Source organism: Microtus oregoni, unplaced genomic scaffold, assembly GCF_018167655.1.
Source record: "Microtus oregoni isolate MIOR12 unplaced genomic scaffold, Mior012 000006F_ref0000085, whole genome shotgun sequence".
In the NCBI taxonomy this organism is placed as follows: Eukaryota; Metazoa; Chordata; class Mammalia; order Rodentia; family Cricetidae; genus Microtus; species Microtus oregoni.
In genome coordinates, this window is record NW_024543065.1 from 53990359 (window position 1) to 54005488 (window position 15130).

At 43.7% G+C, this 15130-nt stretch overlaps 1 long non-coding RNA gene across 1 annotated transcript in view; it reads left to right on the forward strand.

The window, feature by feature from the left end:
- LOC121450131 overlaps window positions 1-14406 on the forward strand; it is a 94171-nt gene extending 79765 nt beyond the window's left edge. Inside the window, exons 2-3 of the long non-coding RNA XR_005974552.1 lie at window positions 13747-13835; window positions 14324-14406. This is a non-coding gene — a long non-coding RNA (uncharacterized LOC121450131). The remainder of the gene's footprint in view (window positions 1-13746; window positions 13836-14323) is intronic.
- Window positions 14407-15130: the final 724 nt, after the last annotated feature.

A 15130-nucleotide genomic window follows, 5' to 3' on the forward strand; every position in this document is an offset into this window, starting at 1 on the left:
TGTCTACTTTCTATAGCCAAGAGGATAACTATATGTTTTTCCTTGGGTTCACCTTCTTATTTAGTTTCTTTAGGTTCACCAATTATAGACTTCGTGACCTTTATTTATGGCTAGAAACCAATTATGAGTAAGTACATCCTATGTTCACCTTTTTGGGTCTGGGTTACCTCACTCAGGATAGTGTTTTCTATTTCCATCCATTTGCATGCAAAATTCGAGGAGTCATTGTTTTTTACCTCAGTGTAGTACTCTAACGTGTATATATTCCACACTTTCTTCATCCATTCTTCCATTGAAGGGCATCTAGGTTGTTTCCAGGTTCTGGCTATTATAAATAATGCTGCTATGAACATAGGTGAACAAATGCTTTTGTCATATGATAGGGCATCTCTTGGGTATATTCCCAAGAGTGGTATTGCTGGGTCCAGGGGTAGGTTGATCCCGAATTTCCTGAGAAACCGAAACACTGATTTCCAAAGTGAGTGCACAAGATTGCATTCCCACCAGCAATGGATGAGGGTACCCCTTCCTCCACAGCCTCTCCAGCAAAGGCTATCATTGGTGTTTTTGATTTTAGCCATTCTGACAGGTGTAAGATGATATCTCAAAGTTGTTTTGATTTGCATTTCCCTGATCACTAAAGAGGTTGAGCATGACTTTAAGTGTCTTTTGGCCATTTGAACTGTAGTAATATGAGCGGCGGGGCTGCATCCCCAGCACCCCGATAGCCTGGCTAGCTTATGCTCCAAAATAACAACACACAAACTGTATTCATTTAAACACTGCTTGGCCCTTTAGCTCTAGCCCTTACAGGCTAATTCTCACATCCCGATCAACCCATCTCTAATAATCTGTGTGCACCAGTCTTACTGGGAAAGGTTCAGCATGTCTAACCTGGCGGCTTGCTTCTTCACGTGCGTCTGCCCGGGAGAGCGGAGCATGGCATCTCTCTGAGGCGTCTGCTCCTGAGAGGAGAGCTGTGGAGTCTGAGCTCACTTCCTCTTCCTCCCAGCGTTCTGTTCTGTTTACTCCTCCCACCTATCTTCTAACCAATGAGGGCCAAGCAGTTTCTTTTTATTTAACCAATGACCTTCCTCCATCATTGAACTTCTTCTGTTGAGAATTCTCTGTTCATTTCAGTGCCTCATTTTTTAATTGGGTTAATTAGCATTTTAAAGTCTAGTTTCTTGAGTTCTCTATATATTTTGGAGATCAGACCTTTGTCTGTTGCAGGGTTGGTGAAGATCTTCTCCCAGTCAGTAGGTTGCCTTTTTGTCTTAGTGACAGTGTCCTTTGCTTTACAGAAGCTTCTCAGTTTTAGTAGGTCCCATTTATTCAATGTTGCCCTTAATGTCTGTGCTTCTGGGGTTATACATAGGAAGCGATCTCCTGTGCCCATCCAGAAACTGTATTCTTTTAAACACTGCCTGGTCCATTAGTTCCAGCCTCTTATTGGCTAATTCTCACATCTCGATTAGATTAACCCATTTCTAATAATCTTTGTAGCACCACGAGGTGGTGGCTTACCAGGAAAAATCTTAACCTGTGTCTGTCTCAGGTGGAAGAATCATGGCGACTGCCTGACTCGGCTTCTTTCTCCCAGCATTCTGTTCTGTCTACTCTGCCTACCTAATTTTCTATCCTATTAAAGGGCCAAGGCAGTTTCTTTATTAACCAATGAAATCAACACAAAATAGAAGACTCCCACATCATTCAGTGAACGTTTCTCCAGGTGTCTGCTGGCCCAAAGCTCAGATGTTGGTTCCTCCTGATGTTGGCAGAGCTAAGGCTGAGACTCCGGTGGTTAGATAATTTCTGGAGGCCACTGCTGTCATCACTGCCTGCTGTGTTTCTGCTCACACTAATCCTCCTGGTGGTCTGGCCTGGCCCACCCTGGTGCTGCTTATGCTTCTCTTGGCCGTCTTGGCCTTTCAACATTTTACCACACCAATCACAACAATACATTTTCACACAGGGTACAAATATCCCACAATACCTTCTGATTATTTATTTGGCCCTATTCTGATGTATTAGTTTTGTTTTATCTCATATTTTAAATTTATGATTCCTTAGAAGCTTGTTTAATGGGAGGCAGAAAGGGAATGGATCTGTATGGGAGGGAATAGGTGGAAATGGGAGGATTAGAGAAAGGGGGAAACCTTAATCAGGATATATTATGTGAGAAAAAAATATTTTCAGTAAGGGGAAAAAATGTATCCCCTATGATGTTGTCCTTATTATCCTTCCATGGCCTTCTGGAATACCGTTATTTTTGTTTCTTATAGATTTGTATATTTTATTTTATGTGTATGAGTGTTCTGTCAGAATTATGTTTGTGCACCCTGTTCAGTGCCTGGTGCCAGATCAGTTATGGGTGGTTGTGAGTCTTCATGTGGGTGTTGATAAATGAACCCAGGTCTTCTGCACGAATAGCCAAGGCTCACACCCACTGAGCCTCCTCTCTAGCCCCAGAAGTGCCCTTTTCATGAAGTCTTTGGAAAACAACACTGTCTTCCTGCTGTAAACAGATCAAGTTCTGGACCCTCTGATGTCACTCAATGCTGACTGCTGTGTGGTATATATGGGTATTGTTCTTACCTGTACTAGAAGGAGGGAATTGCATATGGTTTAGCTATGAGCATCATACACCTTCTAGATCAGGGTCATGCAAGTGTTGAATGAAGTGTTTTGCTGAACTGTAGTTCTAACTTAGTGTAATGGTTATTTTAAGTACCAGTGTGACTAGGTATGGAGTGGAGTGTTCAGATATTTGATGATGTATTTATTCTGGCTGTTTCTGTGAGAGTAGTTTTGGATGAAATTAACATTAAAGACGGGCGATGGTGGTACATGCCTTTAATCCCAGCACTCGGGAGGCAGAGGCAGGCAGATCTCTGTGAGTTTAAGTCCATCCTGGTTTACAAGAGCTAGTTCCAGTACAGGCTCCAAACTTACAGAGAAACTCTGTGTTGAAAAACCAAAATAAAAAAATAAAGTAAAACATTTAGATGGGCCCACCGAGTAAAGGTATTTGCTCTTCCTAATGTGGGTGGGCCTTAAGCAATCAGTTAAAGACCCCAGTAGAACAAAAGGGCCAACCATTCCATGGCTGAGAGAGCTACTCCTGTTGGTCTACCTTTGAAATGCGTTGATAATGGGCTTTTCCCTGTGTCCAAACTCAGTTTGAAATGTCATGTTTCCTAGACTTGAAGCTGCTGGCTTCTAGGCAGAAACTATTGAATCTCTCTCGTATGTTCAGCTTGTTGGCTAACTTTGATGCATGATCCTTATTGTCGGGTTTCTATGGAGAGCCTGAATGATAACATATAGTCTTTAAAATTTAGAATTATTTCTGGGAATGAGGAAGAATTTTATCTACTGTTCCTGGGCCTGCATTGATAGAAGGCAGCTTTGAAAATGATACTAATCTTTGGTGCATTCGTTTGCAGAAATCCTCATTAGCTGAACTTTTCCCCCTTCCCATGGTTCCAGGCACATAGGACTTAGGTGGTAACCTCGGCCACCACTGTAATATCTGTTTCAAGCCTACCTTGCTGTTCACTTGAGTCCTGTTCTCCTTATCTCTGTGTGCTTTTCCCTGCCCTACCTCTTCTGAAGCCTGACTTAGTGAGACAGACTGACTACTTGTTAAGTATGGGAGAGTTATTAGACTGGATGATTCATCTGGTGCTGCAGAGCAGTCTACTCTCCTGATCACTTGATAATGAAATGATAATTTTAGGCCAGGACCATCTTTAAATAATTGTACCATGTGCCTATAGTGGAGCCCCCTCCAGGAGTGTCAGGGTCAGCCTGCTGTGTCCTTACTGCTATGATGAATCATTCCTGCCCTACCTTTGAAGTTATAGCCGCTCCTAAATGGTGCCAGAGAAACACTGCCACAGCAATAGCACTGTACAGCCTAGGGCCTAGATGAGAAGAGAGATGGCAGGCAGGTCTACAATCCCAGCACCCTGGAGGCCAAGGCAGGAGGATCTGTAGTTCCAACCTACCCTGTGCTCTGTAGTTGAGATGCTATTTCAAAACCCAAATCTCGACCAACCAAGTGAAATATCTGAAAAACAGAGCAAAAGTTTTCCCCTCTCTATCATGAAGGCCGGCTTGTTGGGGTTTTTGTCCCACCCAGTACCCCACAGCTGGCAAGCCCCAAAGAAAATCACACAGAGATCTCCATAAGTTATAAAGCTGATTGGCCCATTAGCTCAGGCTACTTATTAGTTCTTGTAGCTTATCATAACCCATTATTTTGATCTATTTTTTGCCATATGGCTCGGTACCTTTTTCAGCTGGCAGGTCACATCCTGCTTCCTGGGTGGTCTGTACAGGATTGGGAGGAATCAACTTCCTCCTTCCCAGAATTCTCCTGTTCTCATTGCATCATTTCTACTTCCAGTCTGGTTTTCCCGCCTATACTTCCTGCCTAACCAATCAGCGTTTATTTAAAACATGATTGACAGATTACAGACAATTCTCCCACACCACTCCTCCCTATTAAAACCACACATGTCCAACATTTGGTTCTGACCAAACCCCAAAATAAGGGCAAGAGAGAACAACTATTTACATATCTCCATTGGAGTTTTATAAGTTAGCAGCTACTTATATGGCTTTGAGAGATCCAGTTCTGAAGAATGTGGTTTCTTTATAACATAAACTGAATTAATAATATTAATATATGTACAGTTTTGAGGACTGAACCTAGGGTTTCACCAATGCAAGCACTACTGACTGAGAGTCACCAGCCCCAGATGCCTGTATCTTTAATTGTTTTGCCTGTATTTTCTTGCAGTTTCATAGTTTCAGGTCTAACATTAAAGTTTGTGCTTCATATTGAAGTGATTCTTGTGCAGGGTGAGAGATATGGATCTAGTTTCCTTCTTGTCTATGTGCCTATTCAGAGGACCATTTGTGGGAGAGGTTTTCTCTTATGTATGTTTGTTGTTATTGTTACGGTTTTGAGACAGGGCCTCTATGTAATGTAGCTCTGACTGGCCTGGAACTTGCTGTGTAGACCAGAGTGACCTTGAACTCACAGAGAATCTCTAAGGCCCAAGACACCTTAGCCATGACTACCACCATTACAGGCTCAGTGGAGACCAGTAAGAGAGTTAGGCCTGAGTTTCAGTTTACTCTAATATAATACCTCTATCCAAATGTCAATCAATCAAGTGTCCTAAAAGTTGGAAACCCCTCACCCCAGCCTTTACTATGTTTAAAACCATACCCCAACTGTTCTCGATGCTCTTTGATAGAACTGCTATGGTGGAACAGACAAGAGGGTCCAAACTTGAGGAAAAAAAGACTCCTTGCTTTTGCATATGGTCTTGGATTCCTTGGTGGTCTTTGGGGAATCTTGAGACTTGGGCATAACAAATCCACCTGCCTCTGTCTCCTGAGTGCTAAGATTAGAGGTGTGCACCATGCTTGTCTAATGTATATTTTCCATACCTTTGTAAAAAATAAGGCTGCTGTAACTGTGTCCATTCATTTATGAATCTTCTATTGTATTTATTTGCTTCACATTTCTACTTTTGTGCTAGAGCCATGTTCTTTTTGTTACACTGACTCTTGCATAGTTTGAGATCATGATTCCTATGGGTTTAGAATTGCTTTGGCTCTTCAAGATCTCTTGTACTTTTCTATGAACCTCAGGACTGTTTTTGTTTTGTTTTATTCTATGAAGAATACTGTACAAAGTTTGATGGTGCTGAGTCAAATGTTTCGGCCACAACCAAGGGCAAACTCAATTTCCAGTCCCTGCTCTTTCCCTTCCTGTGTGTCTTCTCTATCCAAATTGCTGGCTTCTCTATGACTAATTCCAATTATGAAGTTGCTGGCTTCCCCCCCTGATTCAAGGTATAACTTCACTGGGCAGTCGTGGGAGTGTTACAGGGTGATCAAAATATCCCACAACACTGGTCTTGGTACCTGAAAGGGTACCCAGGCTTTTGGGGAGTACAAGCTTTGCCACAGTCACACCACATGGCAAGATTTTACTAGAAATATTAAGCCAAGACACAAAATGACTGCCTCTGCATGGGAACCAGAGACAGCAATGAGTTGAGCTGAGATGTTGGAAAAATTACAGCAATTGTGGTTGAGTCATTGAAGGTGGGGTTAGGGAAACTCTGTAAAACTTAGTTCTAGAGATAAGTAAAGACTAGTGCTTTAGTAACTTTCTATTTGCCCAGCATTCCTCCCTTTAAATGTTTATGAATTGAAGAGGAAGGTCAAAATTTAGGCTGGTGGAGATGGCATGGGATGGGCAACTCATTAAGTTGTCTCCTGTTTTTTGGGACACTGAATGTCATTGGAGCAAGGTTGTAGACCAGGCTGGCCTGAATTCACAGAGAAAGAGGCCATTTGGGGATGGTTATTAACTTGAGAAGGGTTGATCGCGTTTCACCTAGTCAAGGTTCAGCTGTTGTGAGAGTTTAATAAGGGTATTTTTGAAAAAAATGATTAGCTTGTTTCACGTTTACTGAGAACTGGAGATAGTATGGCATATGGAAATGCCAAGGGATGTTAAGGGCTTTGAATAGGGTTTGGGAAATTCAGGCCCATTATTTGATTGGAGAGAAATAGGGACTCCAAAGTGAGGGATGATCTATTAGAGAATGTTCAAGACTGTTTGTCTCCTTTTGTTGGTGGGGGAACACCTCTACTCATCCTGAGAAGGCATTCACCAAGACCAAGAAGTACTTGATCTGTTTGATGGTGGGCATATGTGGTGTGGGACAGTTGTCTGTATTCTGTCAATTATATTTTAAATAAATGCTGATTGGTCAGTAGCCAGGCAGGAAGTATAGGTGGGACAACCAGACCTGAAGTAGAGGCAGGTCAATGAGAAGATGATAATTCTGGGAAGAGGAAAGCTTTGTCCGCAGTCCTGGCTCAGCCATAGAAGAAGCAAGATGTGACCTACCCCGCTGAATAAGGTACCGAGCCACGTGGCTAACATAGATAAGAATGATGGGCTAATATAAGTTATAAGAGTTAAGAAGCCTGAGCTAATGGGCCAGTCAGTTTATAGTTAATGTAGACCTCTGCGATTTCTTTGGGACTTAACAATTGCAGGAACCAGGCAGGACAGAAACTCAAATAACACATATGGGTAAAGTAAAGTTGTCAGTCAGTTCCTGAGAGAGTAGGAAAAGGGGGCCATAGTAACTGGAGTTCAGGTTAGATATTTGATAGATCTTTCAAGAGGCAGCAATGAACTTCAAGGAAGACAAATCCTCAGGGGTGGATTGTACATAGGCCTTAATGAGTTGAGACGGACCTTGCTTTTAGGATGAAAGAGTTGGTGTATATAGGATAGAATTTGTTGAGTGTCCGGGGATATGATGTGGGTTTTAAGGCGAGATTGTCCTGTGGTGGGTGAGATGGATCTGGGTCTCCAAGGTTTATGGCTCTAGCTGCCTCATAGGCTGGATTATTTTCCCTAGAGAGATGATGGAACTTTCAGTCCTCGGCAGTCCTCGACAATTCCTATGGCCGTGGGGGGATGAGAGGTCTTTAACATGGCCATGATTTGATATGAGTTGGCTATTGATCCTCCCTTTGTTGTCAGTAGTCCATGCTCTTTCCAGATGGCTGTGTGACAGAAGGATAGAAAAGGCATACTTGGAGTCTATGTAAAGGTTTAGGGATTGTCCCTGTGTTAGCTGAAAGCATGGGCAAGTTGGACCTGTTGATTTGTGGGCTGGGCTTGGAGGGCCTGTGCCTTTATCACCTTGGTGTTTGAGACAGTGGTGTATGTGGCTTTTCAGATACCCTGTGTAAGAAGAAGCTGCCATCTGTGTACCAGGTGTAGGTGGCCTGAGGTAATATGCCCTCATATGTGTGTCAAGGAAGAGGTAGCAGTTCTTCTAGAGTTTCGTTGCAAGAATGAGGTGGGAATATCTCTTGATTCACTGAATGACAAGGTTTGAAAAGTTGAGGGGTGGACATAGTTGGAAGTATATCATCTATTAGTGATACCTGAGGAGAGAAAAATTGGGAAGGAGGTTATGTTTGGATGCCTTTGTATGTTAGATAAGCTAGGTTGTGAGAAGAGAAGACAGCAGGAGGAGAGCCAAAGGTTAGTTTTTTGATTCACAATAAGAAGTTTGGCTGCAGATAGAGCATGTGGGCAGGGCACCCAGATTTGGGTGGTAAGGTCTTTGTTTTGTTTGATAAATGTTAATTCCCAGTTGGTGGACCATGACTCTGACAGCATATCCCTCCTTTTTTGTGATATATGCAGAAAAGGAACAGCTTAGACCTGGAGGGGGGAGTTCTGGGGGCCTGATAAAATTTATGAAAGGGGGGGAAGCCAGGCGGTGGTGGCACATGCCATTAATATCAGCACTTGGGAAGCAGAGGCACATGGATCTCTGTGAGTTCGAGGCCAGACTGGTTTACAAAACGAGTTCCAGGACAGGCTCAAAAGCTACAGAAAAACCCTGTCTTGAAAAAAAAACACCAACAACAAACACAAAAAGAAATTTAGGATAGAATTTGGTAATTAATATGAGGAGGGGCTCATGTAAGTGGATAAGGGCCATCTTATACAAGGGATGAACAAGAAGGGAGAAAGATGGGATCTAAGAGTGTAGGAACCCATCCACCCCTAAGAAGGATAGAATTTCATCTTTGATGGTGGAAAGTGTAAGGGGTTGTTTAGAGTTTTCTGTCTAAAGTAATGACTTTGTGAGTTGGGGTACTAGTTAGTCCCAGGTTTGGTAATTTGAGGGGTGGACAGTTGGACCTTAGAGAATGAAACCCTATAGCCTTAGCTAGACAGAAAGTTTAGAAGATTTGGAGTGTCTGCTTGACTAATTTGTCGGAATGGACTACAGAGGAGAAGGCAATCTACATATTATATAAATTTATGTTTAGGGAGAGACAAAGAGAGTAAATCTTGGCAAATAGATGTGAGCTGTTCCAGAACCCCTGGGATAGGACGGTACAAGTGAGCTGGGTGGAGAGGTGGGTATCCAGATTAGTCCAAGTAAAGCAAAGATGTGGGGATTGAGAGGGATGGAGAAGAAGACATCTTTGAGGTCCAAGTCAGAAATGAGAGGTTTCCAAGGAGAAGGTGGAGAGGAGCATATGGATGTTAGGCACTACGAAATGAAGAGGAACCACTGCAGAGCTGATGAGTCAGAGATCCTGATTCAAGCAGTAGGTTCTGCTGGTTATTTTAACTTCAAGGCTAGGGATGCTAAAGGATGAAGACATGGGTGCAGAAGGGTTTCTCTTAAGAGGTCAGAGATAAGAGGATTAAGTGTCTTGAGAGTTTGGAGTAAGAGTGGTTATAGGGTTAGGGTGATGTACCAGGTAGGACTTTGTAATCGGATGATGGGGGGTGATGTTTGGCTATAGACAGGTTTTGGGTATCCCAGACCTGGGGGCCTACCTGAGAAACTGGTAAGGGACATGGTGTGTTGGTTTGTGTGACCTGGAGAGGAGGGGGATGACTGGCTCGCCTGGGGTCAAACAAATTGGGGGTGTGAAGAAAATAGCAGCTCCCACTTTAACTAGAAGGTCCCTTTCCAGTAAGACAATGGGACATGCTGGTACCACTAGGAGAGAATGAGTAAGAGGGATACCTTTAAAGATGTGACTGAGTTGTGGGTTTGGAGAGGTTTGTAAGGCTATCCCCTCTACCCTGACAACAGGGAAACGAGAAAGAGAGGTGGGTCATGAATCCCCATTAGGACTTAGTATGTAGCCCTGGTATCCCAGAGGAAGGAGATGGGTAACCCTGATACCAACCATGATGACTACCCGGCCTCCCTGTCAGAGATGGCAGTGATAGTGCCAAGAGAGCCTGTGTCCCCTCAGTCATCCTTGCCCAGACCTAGGAGGTCAGCCCAATGTGCAAAACAATCCCATACCAGTTTGTGTAGTGAGGAGGTGAGCAGGCCTGCTTTTCGTCCTGGCCAGCTCCCATATGGTTAGCTTGACACCCAAAATAACAACACACAAATTGTATTCATTTAAACACTGCCTGGCCCATTACTTCTAGCCTCTTATTGGCTAACTCACATATTGATTAACCCATTTCTATTAATGTGTGTAGCACCACGAGGTGGTGGCTTACCAGGAAAGATTCAGCATGTCTGATCTGGTGGCTGGCTCCATGGCATCTGCTTCACTTCCCTTATTCCCAGCACTCTCTTCTGTCTACTCCACCCACCTAATTTTCTGCCCTATCAAAAGGCCAAGGCAGTTTCTTTATTAACCAATGAAAGTAACACATAGACAGATGACCCTCCTCCATCAAGTTTGAACTTATTATTAAAAAGGTTATTTATTTGAGGGGAAAAAAACTTACAGAACACTGTCCTACATGACCAGGAAAGGAGTCTAGTCGCCAGAACTGGAGTCTAAAGCAAGAGAGCCAGAGAAGGGCTGCTGCTGCTTTTTAAAGAGAAAGAGACCATGCTCCAGTGGGCTGGTATCTCAACGGTTATTGGCTGAAGGAGTGGAAGGAGCTCCTGCAGCACAGCCAGAGGGCAGTCTGGGCCTGATGTCCCTGTGCTGCAAGGAACACAGGGACAGTTGATAGTCCAGTATTCCTCTTGATGACACTTTGGACATAGAGTGTTTGTGAGGGTTAGGGCAGGCCCAGGCCCAGTGACCCTCTTGACTGCATTAGAAACAGGGTCCAAGCAGTCCTCAGACTTTGGGAGGCAAAGGAGCATAGGCAGACACTGTGGCAGCTGGAAGGCTTTAACCAGCATGTGGTATTTTTTTCCGGCTCTCTCATCTCTCCCATGGTACATTTGGAAGGCCAATGCCAGTATTTCTTGCTTGTGGAATTAGGGGTCCCCTCTGTAAACTTCTAAGTTTGACCCTAATGTTGGGGAAACCCTGGGAAAAGAAGTAGCTCACGAGGAGCTGTTTTCCATCTGTGGTGATGAGGTCCTAACTGGCATATCGTAAGAGAGCCTTGGTAAGACACTCCAGGAATTGAGACCAGTTTTCATGTCTGTCTTGGACAACCTCTTGGTTTTTTTTTCATAGTTTAGTGCTTTAAGGGCAGCCTTAATGAGACCCGCCAGGAGTCAGGTCATGAATTGATCTCTAGCTAGGATACCCCTGAGGTGGTTATAGCTCTAATTGGGATCCAGCTAGGGGACCACCTCAACCCAGGTTAGGTGGGCAGTGTTAGTTTGGTGGATCTCCTCTGTATGTGCTCTAGCCTCTTCCCAGACTCACCAGAATTTCTCAGGGAGAAGGTTGTTCATAAGAATCATATAGATGTCATGGAAGATAAGGTTGTAAGACTGGGTGATGTATTGGAACTCTTTGATGAAAATAGAGGAGTTGGTTGTGTAGGACCCCAATCTTTTTTTTTTTTTAATTGGGGCTGCTCAGAGAGAAAGGCACATGAGTCCTCACTAGGGTGATTGCTCTGGCCACTTACATAAGGGACGGACAAGGGCTAAAGTAGGTCAAGAGGGGGGGGCTGGAGTGGTGTGGGTAGGGTGGCTGAAGAGCTAAATGAAGGCAATGGAAGTGGTGATAGGTAGGGACTGTGGGTTGAGGTCTGTATTCTCAGTGGTAGAGGGAGAGTTGGTTGGAGGTTTGGGCTTTTGCTAGCAGCCAGCACAGAGGGAAGGCTTAGAGCAGAGGTAAGAGAAAGTCTGATCTTCAATAACATCTTTCCATTTCCACTATTGATCACAATAGCTGTAAAGATCCTGAATAACATTGGGATCTAAGGCTGTTAGGTGGCTATTTGGACTGTTATCCAGCGAGTGTTGAGGCCAGATTTGGTTGCAAAAGCAAATAAATTTAGGAGCCTCTAGGTTGAGTGCTAGGTGGTGAGGCTAGAGGTTTTCTAAGAGACATTCCAAGGGGGAGTCAGAAGGTATTCCCATGGGTAAGAGAGAAGTTTGTAGCTTACAGCCAAGGGTGTCCCCAAGAGTCTGGAGGACTGAAAGAAGACAAACTTATTAGTGGGTTATAACCACACTTAACAGGAATGAGATAGATAGCCCAAAGTATCAGGGCTTTTGAGTAAAAGCAGAAGGCAAAAAGACCAAGCCCAGGACCAAGGTCTCACCCAAGGGAAATGTTGGAAACAAGGTTGTTGAAGAGAGCCAGCCATAGCCTTAAAGACTGTGGCTGGGGGTACCTCTACCTCCAAGACTACCATAGGAGTGGCTGATGTTCAAGGGTCACTTTCTCGGAGTATGTTTATATCTGAGTAGTTGACTTGCCTAATTGCCAGTGGTGGATGGGGTGTCAAGTGGTTGGTGAGTTAGAAGGTGAGTCTGTCTTGGGTGGAATAGAGGTGAAGGACAGGATCCCATTGTGGCTCTGACCCCAAGAGTGAGCAGGGCACTGGAAGAGCCTATATGAGTTCCAGAACCAATGAAAGAGTTCCCAGGCTTTTTGAGAGTGTTAGACTTACCACAGAATCACCTTATGTGGCAACATCTCATTTAAGAGAATTATTAAGCCAGGACACAAAATGTCTGCCTCTGAGCAGAAACCAGAGACAGCTGCAAGTCGAGCCAGGATGGTGATTTATATAAGGTGAGCAGGAGCATGAGCACATAGACCTGGAAAGTACAGCAATTGTGGTTGAGTCATGGAAGGTGGGGTTGGGGAAGCACTGTAAAACTTAGCTCTGGAGTTAAACAAAGGCATTAGTAACTTTCTATTTTCCCAGTAGTACCTTGTCTAGTTGGTCATTGAGTTTTTAAAAAAAAATGTTAGTGGGTTACTATTGTATGTCTGTATTTCTTCCTTCCTTCCTTCCTTCTTTCCTTCCTTCCTTTCTTTTTTTGATATGATCTCACTATGCAGCCTTGACTTACCTATAACTCACTATGTAGACCAAGTTGATCTCAAACTCACAGAGATTGGCCTTTTCAGTACTGGTATTAAAGGTATGTGCCACTATGCCTAGCTATTATTATTGTGCAAATATGTGTGTACATGATCTGTGCCATAACATGTGTGTGGATATCAGAGGACAACCTTGTAAAGTTAGTTCTCTTCTTCTACATGTATGTGGGTTCCAGGATCAAACTCAGGTTGACAGGTTTATGTAGCAAGTGCCCCCCCTATTGAACTACCTCACTAGCCCCCAATCATTCAGGTTTTGTTTAGTTTAGTTTTGTTTAGTTTAGTGATGAAGTCTCTCTATGTAGCCCTGGCTGTCCTGGAATTCCTGTGTAGACCACGCTGAACTTGAACTCATAGAGACCTGCTTGCCCCTGCTTCCTGAGTGCTGGAATCAAAGGCTAATGGCCCTATGCCTGGCTCCCAATCATCCAGTTTTGACAATACTACCTCTCTCTTGTCTCTGGACTTGTCCAGTCTCTCTTCATCTTCCGACTACCAAACTAGGGTTTCTTTCTGTAGATCACCACACCAGGCTTGCCTCTGAATCCCTTCCCTCCTCCAGTTTAATGTTATCATCCCCAACTCATTGTCTACAATACAGGTAGTCTGTATGGTATTCTATGTTATTACAGCCTTTTAGTGGTTTTCTGTTACCCCAGAATGCATTTCCATCTAGTCAGTCTGATTCCCCATGTAGGAGATCTCACTCTTCAGCCTTTTCTTTGCAAACGCCTTCCCTACCCTACTCCATTATTAGGGCTGTAGCCTCCTCTAAATGACTTTTCCTTAAATGTCCCTGCTCTGTACTGTGCTGAGCCCCTGGGCGTCTGTGTCTAGAACACTCTAATTTGTCCTTTCCCATCTTTATTTCAGTTTTATGCATCACTTCTGTGGTCCTGTGGAAGTAGCCAGCACTATCCTCCTGTCTAGCACTTGCTATACCGACGGGGACGGAAAAACGGGTGAGTGAGCTGTCAGCATCTTATAGGCAGCGACTCCATTCCCTGTGGAATCCTGTAGTCTAGACCAAGTCTCTATTGCATAGCTGATGCTCACAGAATTAGTATACTTGTGAGGGATTGTGGTTTCCAACAGGTTTCCACTAAACAGTTGAGGAAAAGGTGCCGAGTTAGTGGCAAGAGAGAAGAAATGAAGTTCGGTGCCTTGATATTTAAAACTTGTTAAAACAAACATTCAAGCATTTGTATTTGCAATCTTACAAATATGCTATAGATCTTAAATGGGTTTTTGGTATATTCCAGCTGTGGTGATTTGAATATAATTGGCCCCCCATAAACTCATAGGGAGTGGCACCATTAGGAGGTATGACCTTGTTGGAATAGATGTGGCCTTGTTGGAGAAAGTCTGTGACTGTGGGGGTAGGTTTTGAGGTCTCTTTTGCTCAAGTTTTGCTCAGTGTGACACTCAAACCACTTCCTGTTGCCTGTAGATCAAGATGTAGCACTTTCAGCACCATATCTGCCTGATTGCCACCATGTCACAACCTGGTGATAATTGACTAAACCTCTGAAAATGTAAGCCACCCCAATTAAATGTTTTTCCTTTGTAAGAGTTGTACTGGTCATGGTGTCTCTTCACAATAATAGAAACCCTAACTAAGACAGAATTTGGTACTAGGAGTTGGGGTATTGCTGTACTAGACCTGACCGTGCTTTTCTTTGAAGGGATATGGGCCTTGGGACTGTGGATTAGAAAAACAGTTGAATGCTTTAAGTGCTGCTTAATAAGTCAGACTAGGAGGAGCAAAGAAGACAGTGGTGCTGAGTATGATTTGACGAACTCAGGAGGTTTCAGAGGAGAAGAATATAATATGTGACTGGAGATTGTTCTCATGATATTTTGGTAAAGAATGTGGCTGCTTTTTGCTCTCATCCTAAAATTCTAGCCTGAGGCTAAAGTGAAGAGATTTGGATTAATTCCATTGGCAGAGGAAATTTCAAAACTGTAAGACCCAATCATGACAAGCTCAATAGAGGCCAGAGTCTTAGTAGTTTACCCTAATTACCTGGTTCCAAGAAAGACCACAAACTGAGACCATCCAGGCACCATCCAGGAACAGACCATCCAAAGGAAATTCCTATTGTTCCCACCATTGTAGACAGGATCACCTGCCTGCACACACCCATCACTTTTCACTAGGACACCCTAGACAAGTGTCAGCCAATCAAGGATCCTGAACCTTAGAAATCCCTCACCCCTTCCTTTCCTATTGTAAAAACCAAACCCCAGCCAGGTG